The sequence below is a fragment of the Oncorhynchus kisutch genome, linkage group LG5 (assembly GCF_002021735.2).
Source record: "Oncorhynchus kisutch isolate 150728-3 linkage group LG5, Okis_V2, whole genome shotgun sequence".
NCBI lineage: Eukaryota > Metazoa > Chordata > Actinopteri > Salmoniformes > Salmonidae > Oncorhynchus > Oncorhynchus kisutch.
This window is the reverse complement of record NC_034178.2, coordinates 76,486,111-76,498,729: the sequence shown is the minus strand read 5'-3', so window position 1 is coordinate 76,498,729 and position 12,619 is coordinate 76,486,111.

Here is a 12,619-nt window from a genome sequence, read left to right as displayed (position 1 = left end):
CTAGCCCTAGAGCAGTGTTTCTTGGTCCTGGTCCTGTAGTAGTCCTAGCACTATAGCAGTGTTTCCTGGTCCTGTAGTAGACCTAGCCCTAGAGCAGTGTTTCCTGGTCCTGTAGTAGTCCTCGCCCTAGTAGTAGTCTTAACACTAGCTGGCTAGAGAGAGATGGACAGCCCTGACAACACTAGCTTGCTTGAGAGATGGACAGCCTTGACAACACTAGCTGGCTAGAGAGATGTAGAGCCCTGACAACACTAGCTGGCTAGAGAGATGTAGAGCCCTGACAACACTAGCTGGCTAGAGAGTGAGATGGACAGCCCTGACAACACTAGCTGGCTAGAGAGATGTAGAGCCCTGACAACACTAGCTGGATAGAGAGAGATCGACAGTTAGGCTAAATGATTTCCTTGCAGTGTGTTTATGACATACATTCTACATACAGTCTTTCTCAGGTACTGCCTGTGCTCTTCACTGACCAGCCAGTCTTGGTTGAAAATGCTTTCCTGCATGCCTTTCCAAAGGACTTGAGTTGCCCTCACATACGTCCTTGCAGTTGCATGAGAGTCACACAATTGTCACAGCAGTCATGTTTGGGTGATATTTGTTGGCTAAAGAGTTGTAACAGCTTCACCCGCCTGCAGCTGGTGCTGTTTGACACATGACTCATCTTTCAAGGCTGTGATTATGTGGAGTTTTATGTGCCTGAATGTCACTGAGTTTGTTTTCCAGTCTGTCCTCTGTCTGATCCTGCTGGATGCGCAGAAAAATCCTGTTACACGGCAAAAGAACAATCTTAAATTATCTTACTGGATATGACAGTCCTTGCGGTGTCAGGTCCCTTTGACTCCATCTGTGAGCAACCATGAAAACGTGTCTACAGGGTCAGACGGAACCTTCTTCACTGCCAGTCTGATGTTAACCCTGTCTCAGCCTCCAGTATTTATGCTGCAGTAGTTTATGTGTCGGGGGGCTGGGGTCAGTTTGTTATATCTGGAGTACTTCTCCTGTCCTATTCGGTGTCCTGTGTGAATCTAAGTGTGCGTTCTCTAATTCTCTCCTTCTCTCTTTCTTTCTTTCTCTCTCTCGGAGGACCTGAGCCCTAGGACCATGCCCCAGGACTACCTGACATGATGACTCCTTGCTGTCCCCAGTCCACCTGGCCATGCTGCTGTTCCAGTTTCAACTGACCTGAGCCCTAGGACCATGCCCCAGGACTACCTGACATGATGACTCCTTGCTGTCCCCAGTCCACCTGGCCATGCTGCTGCTCCAGTTTCAACTTCCACCTGACTGTGCTGCTGCTCCAGTTTCAACTGTTCTGCCTTATTATTATTCGACCATGCTGGTCATTTATGAACATTTGAACATCTTGGCCATGTTCTGTTATAATCTCCACCCGGCACAGCCAGAAGAGGACTGGCCACCCCACATAGCCTGGTTCCTCTCTAGGTTTCTTCCTAGGTATTGACCTTTCTAGGGAGTTTTTCCTAGCCACCGTGCTTCTACACCTGCATTGCTTGCTGTTTGGGGTTTTAGGCTGGGTTTCTGTACAGCACTTTGAGATATCAGCGGATGTACGAAGGGCTATATAAATACATTTGATTTGATTTGATTGGACTGTTCTCCACCTCAACACATTGCTTCATGCCCAGTGTTCTCCACCTCAACACATTGCTGCATGCCCAGTGTTCTCCACCTCAACACATTGCTGCATGCCCAGTGTTCTCCACCTCAACACATTGCTGCATGCCCAGTGTTCTCCACCTCAACACATTGCTGCATGCCCAGTGTTCTCCACCTCAACACATTGCTTCATGCCCAGGTGCTTCATTAAGATCTGCCTTGTAGCCTTGGAAGCTGTAGCTGTGATGGCCCCCCTTGGCAGCAGCTAATGGGGATCCATAAAAAATACAAATACAAGAACTCTACCTGATAGGAGAGACCGCAGTTCACCAACCATTCCACATCACTTAAATACAGGAACTGGACCTGGTAGGAGAGACCGCAGTTCACCAACCATTCCACACCACTTGAATACAGGAACTGGACCTGGTAGGAAAGACCGCAGTTCACCAACCATTCCACATCACTTAAATACGGGAACTGGACGTGGTAGGAGAGACCGCAGTTCACCAACCATTCCACACCACTTAAATACAGGAACTGGACCTGGTAGGAGAGACTGCAGCTCACCAACCATTCCACACCACTTCAATACAGGAACTGGACCTGGTAGGAGAGACCGCAGCTCACCAACCATTCCACACCACTTAAATACGGGAACTGGACCTGGTAGGAGAGACCGCAGCTCACCAACCATTCCACACCACTTAAATACGGGAACTGGACCTGGTAGGAGAGACCGCAGCTCACCAACCATTCCATACCACTTAAATACAGGAACTGGACCTGGTAGGAGAGACCGCAGCTCACCAACCATTCCACACCACTTAAATACAGGAACTGGACCTGGTAGGAGAGACCGCAGTTCACCAACCATTCCACACCACTTACATACAGGAACTGGACCTGGTAGGAGAGACCGCAGCTCACCAACCATTCCACACCACTTAAATACAGGACTCTGGACCTGGTAGGAGAGACCGCAGTTCACCAACCATTCCACACCACTTAAATACAGGAACTGGACCTGGTAGGAGAGACCGCAGCTCACCAACCATTCCACACCACTTAAATACAGGAACTGGACCTGGTAGGAGAGACCGCAGTTCACCAACCATTCCACACCACTTAAATACAGGAACTGGACCTGGTAGGAGAGACCGCAGTTCACCAACCATTCCACACCACTTAAATACAGGACTCTGGACCTGGTAGGAGAGACCGCAGTTCACCAACCATTCCACACCACTTAAATACAGGAACTGGACCTGGTAGGAGAGACCGCAGCTCACCAACCATTCCACACCACTTACATACAGGAACTGGACCTGGTAGGAGAGACCGCAGCTCACCAACCATTCCACAACACTTACATACAGGAACTGGACCTGGTAGGAGAGACCGCAGCTCACCAACCATTCCACACCACTTACATACAGGAACTGGACCTGGTAGGAGAGACCGCAGCTCACCAACCATTCCACACCACTTAAATACAGGAACTCTACCTGGTAGGAGAGACCGCAGCTCACCAACCATTCCACACCACTTAAATACAGGAACTGGACCTGGTAGGAGAGACCGCAGTTCACCAACCATTCCACACCACTTAAATACAGGAACTGGACCTGGTATGAGAGACCGCAGCTCACCAACCATTCCACACCACTTAAATACAGGAACTGGACCTGGTAGGAGAGACCGCAGCTCACCAACCATTCCACACCACTTAAATACAGGAACTGGACCTGGTAGGAGAGACCGCAGCTCACCAACCATTCCACACCACTTAAATACGGGAACTCTACCTGGTAGGAGAGACCGTAGCTCACCAACCATTCCACACCACTTAAATACGGGAACTCTACCTGGTAGGAGAGACCGTAGCTCACCAACCATTCCACACCACTTAAATACAGGAACTGGACCTGGTAGGAGAGACCGCAGCTCACCAACCATTCTACACAGTGGGTAGATCAACTTTAATATAGCAGATAGGTTCCATCAATGTAATTGTCTGCATCACTTCCAATCCCCCACATATATTTTTGGAAAATATGTATATGTATACAGTATAAGTCAAAAGTTTGGACACCTTGAGTTTTTCTTTATTTTTACTATTTTCTAACCTCTAGAATAATGGTGAAGACATCAACACTATGAAATAACACATATGGAATCATGTAGTACAGTAGCCACCCTTTGCCTTGATGAAAGCTTTGCACACTCCTGGCATTCTCTCAACCAGCTTCATGAGGTAGTCACCTGGAATGCATTTCAATTAACATGTGTAACTTGTTAAAAGTACATTTGTAGAATTTCTTTCCTTCTTAATGCATTTGAGCCAATCAGTTGTGTTGTAACAAGGTAGAGGTGGTATACAGAATATAGCCCTATTTGGTAAAATACCAAGTCCATATTATGGCAACAACAGCTCAAATAAGCAAAGAGAAAAAAAAGTCCATCATTATTTTAAGACATGAAGATCAGTCAATCCTAGAGCTGGCCGCCCGGCCAGACTGAGCAATTGGGGGAGAATGGCCTTGGTCAGAGAGGTGACCAAGAACCCGATGGTCACTCTGACAGAGCTCCAGAATACCTCTGTGGAGATAGGAGAACCTTCCAGAAGGACAACCATCTCTGCAGCACTCCACCAATCAGGCCGTTATGATAGAGGGGCCTGACAGAAGCCAATCCTCAGTAAAAGGCACATGACTGCAGGCTTGGAGTTTGCCAAAAGGCAGCTAAAGACTCTCAGTCCATGACAAACCATACTCTCTGGTCTGATGAAACTTGGCCTGAATGCCAAGCGTCACGTCTGGAGGAAATCTGGCACCATCCCTACGGTGAAGCATAGTGGTGGCAGCATCATGCTGTGGTGATATATTCAGTGGCAGGGAATGGGAGACTAGTCAGGATCGAGGGAAAGATGAACGGAGCAAAGTACAGAGAGATCCTTGATGAAATCCTGCTCCAGAGTGCTGGGGTGAAGGTTCACCTTCCAACAGGATAACAACCCTAAGCACACAGCCATGACAACATAAGGCCCTACAGTAGAGTGTACTAGTAGAGTTAGGGCCCCTACGGCAGAGTGCACTAGTTGAGGGACTGGGAGACTAGTCAGGATCACGGCAAGAGCCCGGATCGAAACATCTCTGGAGAGACCTGAAAATAACTGTTCAGTGACACTCCCCATCCAACCTGACAGAGCTTGAGAGGATCTGCAGAGAAGAATGGGAGAAACTCCACAAATACAGGTATGCCAAGCTTGTAGCGTCATACCCAGGAAGAGTCACAACGCATCACTGGGGGCAAACTACCTGCCCTCCAGGACACATACACCACCCGATGTCATAGGAAGGACAAAAGATTGTCAAGGACAACAACCACCCGAGCCACTGCCTGTTCACCCCGCTATCATCCAGAAGGCGAGGTCAGTACAGGTGCATCAAAGCTGGGACCAAGAGACTGGAAAAACAGCTTCTATCTCAAGGCCATCAGACTGTTAAACAGCTACCACTAACATTGAGGAGCTGCTGCCAACATACCGACTCAAATCTCTGGCCACTTTAATAAATGAATCACTAGACATTTTTTCATTACTCATCTCATATGTATATACTGTGTTCTATACCATCTACTGCATCTTGCCTATGCCGTTCGGCCATCGCTCATCCACATGAGGGGCGGCAGGGTAGCCTAGTGGTTAGAGCGTTGGACTAGTAACCGGAAGGTTGCAAGTTCAAACCCCCGAGCTGACACCTTATGCACACAACTCTGTCGTTCTGCCCCTGAACAGGCAGTTAACCCACTGTTCCTAGGCCGTCATTGAAAATAAGAATTTGTTCTTAACTGACTTGCCTAGTAAAATAAATATGTACATATTCTTATTCATTCCTTTAGATTTGTGTGCATAAGGTGGTTGTTGTGAAATTGTTAGATTACTTGTTAGATATTACTGCACTGTCTGAACTAGAAGCATAAGCATTTCGCTACACTCACATTATCATCTGCTAACCATGTGAATGTGACCAATAACATCTGCTAACCATGTGAATGTGACCAATAACATCTGCTAACCATGTGAATGTGACCAATAACATTTGATTTGATTTGAGTCAACGCTTTAATCGCTGCCAAAGGTGCTTCAACAAATTACTGAGTAAAGGGTCTGAATACTTACGTAAATGTGATATTTCAGTTTTTTTTATTTCTAATACAGTCACGCCTTAGAGCTTTTTATGTCTCTGTTTTGGTTTGGTCAGGGTGTGATTTGGGTGGGCATCCTATGTTCCTTTTTCTATGATTTGTGTTTCTGTGTGTTTGGCCGGCAGCTGTCTATCATTGTCTCTGATTGAGAACCATACTTAGGTCGCCTTTCCACCCTGTATTTGTGGGTAGTTGTCTATGTGTAGTGGCCTATGAGCACTACATAGTGGTACGTTAGTTACTGTTTTGTTGGCGACATTACAAATACAAATACTAAATCAAATGTACGCTTACCACGCTGCGCATTGGTCCACTTCTTCAGACCAACGTGACAAATACATTTCGAAAAATCTGTTTTTGCTTTGTCATTATGGGGTATTGATTGATGAAGGGGGGAAAAACGATTGAATCAATTTTAGAATAAGTAACAATGTGTGGAAAAAGTCAAGAGGTCTGAATACTTTCTGAAGGCACTGTATATATAAAGGAGACATATATATATATATATAGGAGAGACCTTAGACATATATATATATATACACATACATAGGAGACATCTTAATCAGATGAGAAAGTTCCGAAACAGAATGATTACTTTTGGCCCAGATCTGAACAAGTAGAGCTCAACAAGTACACCTGAAGCCCTGTTTATACCTGCCGTTAAGGCGCGTCCTCCATCCTGATCATGTCCTGATGGAGCTGAGCTGATCTTGTCTGTTTACACTTAAAAGATCTGATCACATTACATTGCATCTTTTAATCCTCTCCACAAAAAATTTGGTCACAATCAGAAAGAGGACAAGATCAGGACAAAGGCTCCATGTTAGAACCAGTTATGAACAGGGCTAGAGAGAGCAGTAGAAGGTTCCTGATTCCGTTTAGGTCATGAACGTAAAACTATAAGAAGCCAGACAGCAGTGTCCAAAAGACTGATGGGAGTCCCAACCCACTGGGAATACCATGTCATTTCAACGTGGAGATTTAGGTAATATTTTGTTGATATCAATGAGATTCCAACCAATTTTGATTAAAATTGAAGAGAATACAAAACGTCTTTTCACCCACAGTCAAAAGTTAGTTGAATTCCCAATGCGATATCACTACGCTTTCAACCCTCTACTGTATGAGCACAACCAAGTTCCAATGTAAAATCAATGTTACCTTCGTTTGTGAGAAACGTTTTTACTACACATTTATTTATATAACATTACAATGCAGTTTAAATACAGATTTGATTTATTTATTTATTTATTATTATTTATTTATTTGATTTAACTGTGATGTTTGATTCAGATAAAGATGTGTGATTCACCTGTAGATTCCATTTGAAATCAACCAGAGCTAGAAATCCCCTGGGCCTATATGTACTGTCTATGTTCAGTTGAACCCTGGGTTGAATTGAAGCAATACTTGTTGATGACTTCCCTATTGCTATATAGTCCTAAATAGCATCAATGATGATATATGAGTGATGAAGTATGGATGCATTTCATTTGCTCTGTTAAAACCTCTAGAAGGACTTTGAACCTATTAAATGGCTATTTTTTTGTTTCAAATCCAATGTATTTTCCACATAGGTCTCCAAGGTGGCATAGCAGTTCAGACGTCTTTTGTCCTCGTCTTGTCGTGTCCTGTATATATATATATATTTACAACTTTTTCACATACATTTTATTTTTATTTTCCATCAACTCATCTTCAAAACACTCTCCTGCAACCCGCCTCACCAATGTATATTTATAAAAAAAGTATTATTTACCTCAGATCTGTAATCCTCCAAGAAGCTAGCCAGAAACTCCAAGAAGCTAGCCTGAAACTAGCCAGAAGCTAATCCAGAAGCTAGTTCAGAAGCTAGTTAGCTCCTTTACTGGCAAATCGTTAATATTCAGCTAACCACGGTTTGTGGTCATCAGCTATCCTTTAGCTCGAAAATCTATCGCCAGTTCTGTACGGCGCAGCGCGGCTCGGAACGGAACATACCGGACCAATTTTTCTCTCCATGTCCCTGGACATTCATACCCGGATCTCACAGCTAGCTAGCTGCTATCCGTGTGACCATCGGCCTTCGTCGATTCCGGAGCAAACATCAATTATTCCGGAGCTAGCAAGCTCCGTCAATCACTCCTGAGTTCCATCAATCACACCTGGGCTGCAGTCACCTATCCGGACCCGTTTTACTGCCTTCGCGGAGCCCCACCGGGCCTTCACAACTGGACTGCCGACGTTATCTACCCGAAGGAGTTATTCGGCCGGCTCCTCCGTCGCGACGTTACCTGAACGCCCATCTGCGGCCTGCTAACCGTTAGCTGTCTTACCGGCTGCTATCTGAATAGACAATCGGACAAAATTTTTTTTTTTTTTTTTTTTTTAATTATTTTTTAAATTATTATTATATTTTCTTCTTGGTCCTCTATAACTATATCTATTGTTTTTATTTTTGTTGTTGTTGTGTGATTTGGATTAATCCCCTCTACCACACGGAACCCCACTAATCTACTGACGGAACGTAAGGGGTGGCTAACAGACCTCCATCCTATGCTAGCTTGCTACCGATGCCCTGGCTAGCTGTCTAAATCACCAACCAACCTCTCCACTCACCGGACCCTTTTGATCACTCGACTAAGCATGCCTATCCTTAATGTCAATATGTCTTGTCCATTTCTGTTCTGGTTAGTGTTTATTGGCTTATTTCACTGTAGAGCCTCTAGTCCTGCTCACTATACCTTATCCAACCTATTAGTTCCACCACCCACACATGCAATGACATCTCCTGGTTTCAACGATGTTTCTAGAGACAATATCTCTCTCTTCATCACTCAATACCTAGGTTTACCTCCACTGTATTCACATCCTACCATACATTTGTCTGTACATTATACCTTGATGCTATTTTATCGCCCCCAGAAACCTCCTTTTACTCTATGTTCCAGACGTTCTAGACGACCAATTCTCATAGCTTTTAGCCGTACCCTTATTCTACTCCTCCTATGTTCCTCTGGCGATGTAGAGGTGAATCCAGGCCCTGCAGTGCCTAGCTCCACTCCTATTCCCCAGGCGCTCTCTTTTGACGACTTCTGTAACCGTAATAGCTTTGGTTTCATGCATGTTAACATTAGAAGCCTCCTCCCTAAGTTTGTTCTATTCACTGCTTTAGCACACTCTGCCAACCCGGATGTTCTAGCTGTGTCTGAATCCTGGCTTAGGAAGACCACCAAAAATTCTGAAGTTTTAATTCCAAACTACAACATTTTCAGACAAGATAGAACTGCCAAAGGGGGCGGTGTTGCAATCTACTGCAAAGATAGCCTGCAGAGTTCTGTCCTACTATCCAGGTCTGTACCCAAACAATTTGAACTTCTACTTTTAAAAATCCACCTCTCTAAAAACAAGTCTCTCACCGTTGCCGCCTGCTATAGACCACCCTCTGCCCCCAGCTGTGCTCTGGACACCATATGTGAACTGATTGCCCCCCATCTATCTTCAGAGTTCGTGCTGCTAGGCGACCTAAACTGGAACATGCTTAACACCCCAGCCATCCTACAATCTAAACTTGATGCCCTCAATCTCACACAAATAATCAATGAACCTACCAGGTACCTCCCCAAAACCTTAAACACGGGCACCCTCATAGATATCATCCTAACCAACTTCCCCTCTAAATACACCTCTGCTGTCTTCAACCAAGATCTCAGCGATCACTGCCTCATTGCCTGCATCCGTAATGGGTCAGCGGTCAAACGACCTCCACTCATCACTGTAAAACGCTCCCTGAAACACTTCTGCGAGCAGGCCTTTCTAATCGACCTGGCCGGGGTATCCTGGAAGGATATTGATCTCATCCCGTCAGTAGAGGATGCCTGGATATTTTTTAAAAATGCCTTCCTAACCATCTTAAATAAACATGCCCCATTCAAGAAATTTAGAACCAGGAACAGATATAGCCCTTGGTTCTCCCCAGACCTGACTGCCCTTAACCAACACAAAAACATCCTATGGCGTTCTGCATTAGCATCGAACAGCCCCCGTGATATGCAGCTGTTCAGGGAAGCTAGAAATCATTATACACAGGCAGTTAGAAAAGCCAAGGCTAGCTTTTTCAAGCAGAAATTTGCTTCCTGCAACACTAACTCAAAAAAGTTCTGGGACACTGTAAAGTCCATGGAGAATAAGAACACCTCCTCCCAGCTGCCCACTGCACTGAAGATAGGAAACACTGTCACCACTGATAAATCCACCATAATTGAGAATTTCAATAAGCATTTTTCTACGGCTGGCCATGCTTTCCACCTGGCTACTCCTACCCCGGACAACAGCACTGCACCCCCAACAGCAACTCGCCCAAGCCTTCCCCATTTCTCCTTCTCCCAAATCCATTCAGCTGATGTTCTGAAAGAGCTGCAAAATCTGGACCCCTACAAATCAGCCGGGCTAGACAATCTGGACCCTTTCTTTCTAAAATTATCTGCCGAAATTGTTGCCACCCCTATTACTAGCCTGTTCAACCTCTCTTTCGTGTCGTCTGAGATTCCCAAAGATTGGAAAGCAGCTGCGGTCATCCCCCTCTTCAAAGGGGGGGACACTCTTGACCCAAACTGCTACAGACCTATATCTATCCTACCGTGCCTTTCTAAGGTCTTCGAAAGCCAAGTCAACAAACAGATTACCGACCATTTCGAATCTCACCATACCTTCTCTGCTATGCAATCTGGTTTCAGAGCTGGTCATGGGTGCACCTCAGCCACGCTCAAGGTCCTAAACGATATCTTAACCGCCATCGATAAGAAACATTACTGTGCAGCCGTATTCATTGATCTGGCCAAGGCTTTCGACTCTGTCAATCACCATATCCTCATCGGCAGACTCGACAGCCTTGGTTTCTCAAATGATTGCCTCGCCTGGTTCACCAACTACTTCTCTGATAGAGTTCAGTGTGTCAAGTCGGAGGGTCTGCTGTCCGGACCTCTGGCAGTCTCTATGGGGGTGCCACAGGGTTCAATTCTTGGACCGACTCTCTTCTCTGTATACATCAATGAGGTCGCTCTTGCTGCTGGTGAGTCCCTGATCCACCTCTACGCAGACGACACCATTCTGTATACTTCCGGCCCTTCTTTGGACACTGTGTTAACAACCCTCCAGGCAAGCTTCAATGCCATACAACTCTCCTTCCGTGGCCTCCAATTGCTCTTAAATACAAGTAAAACTAAATGCATGCTCTTCAACCGATCGCTACCTGCACCTACCCGCCTGTCCAACATCACTACTCTGGACGGCTCTGACTTAGAATACGTGGACAACTACAAATACTTAGGTGTCTGGTTAGACTGTAAACTCTCCTTCCAGACCCATATCAAACATCTCCAATCCAAAGTTAAATCTAGAATTGGCTTCCTATTTCGCAACAAAGCATCCTTCACTCATGCTGCCAAACATACCCTTGTAAAACTGACCATCCTACCAATCCTCGACTTTGGCGATGTCATTTACAAAATAGCCTCCAATACCCTACTCAACAAATTGGATGCAGTCTATCACAGTGCAATCCGTTTTATCACCAAAGCCCCATATACTACCCACCATTGCGACCTGTACGCTCTCGTTGGCTGGCCCTCGCTTCATACTCGTCGCCAAACCCACTGGCTCCATGTCATCTACAAGACCCTGCTAGGTAAAGTCCCCCCTTATCTCAGCTCGCTGGTCACCATAGCATCTCCCACCTGTAGCACACGCTCCAGCAGGTATATCTCTCTAGTCACCCCCAAGACCAATTCTTTCTTTGGCCGCCTCTCCTTCCAGTTCTCTGCTGCCAATGACTGGAACGAACTACAAAAATCTCTGAAACTGGAAACACTTATCTCCCTCACTAGCTTTAAGCACCAACTGTCAGAGCAGCTCACAGATTACTGCACCTGTACATAGCCCACCTATAATTTAGCCCAAACAACTACCTCTTTCCCAACTGTATTTAATTTTTATTTATTTATTTATTTTGCTCCTTTGCACCCCATTATTTTTTTTATTTCTACTTTGCACATTCTTCCATTGCAAAACTACCATTCCAGTATTTTACTTGCTATATTGTATTTACTTTGCCATCATGGCCTTTTTTTGCCTTTACCTCCCTTCTCACCTCATTTGCTCACATTGTATATAGACTTGTTTATACTGCATTATTGACTGTATGTTTGTTTTTACTCCATGTGTAACTCTGTGTCGTTTTATCTGTCGAACTGCTTTGCTTTATCTTGGCCAGGTCGCAATTGTAAATGAGAACTTGTTCTCAACTTGCCTACCTGGTTAAATAAAGGTAAAATAAATAAATAAATAAAAAACATAGATTCTACATCACAATACGAGGACAAATTACGTTGAAACAACATTAAATTGACCAGTTTATGCCCAGTGGAAATGCTTTAATGATGGATTTAACATGGTTCAATGTTGGGGTTAAAATATTACATTTCATGCATGTCTGTCTAGAAAATAATGTACCAGGAAATGAAGAAAATCTGAAAATATTGAAATACAACATCCACATTAAAGGGTGTGTCCTCTGCCTGTATTCTAACCATGACCATTTAACATTGAGATGAATCAGGCTAATCCAGAATATATTGTGGGTTACAACCTGAGTTACGACCTTCTCACATTCCCAGAATACCATGTGTCTGAGAGGCAGAGGGTTTGTGTTAAGGGGGATGTGGGGAGCTCTACCAGGAGGCATGGCAGGGGGGGGGGTCTTAACGTTACACTCACCATGAGTATACAGCTTCCTTCGTGGTTTTTATTTTCC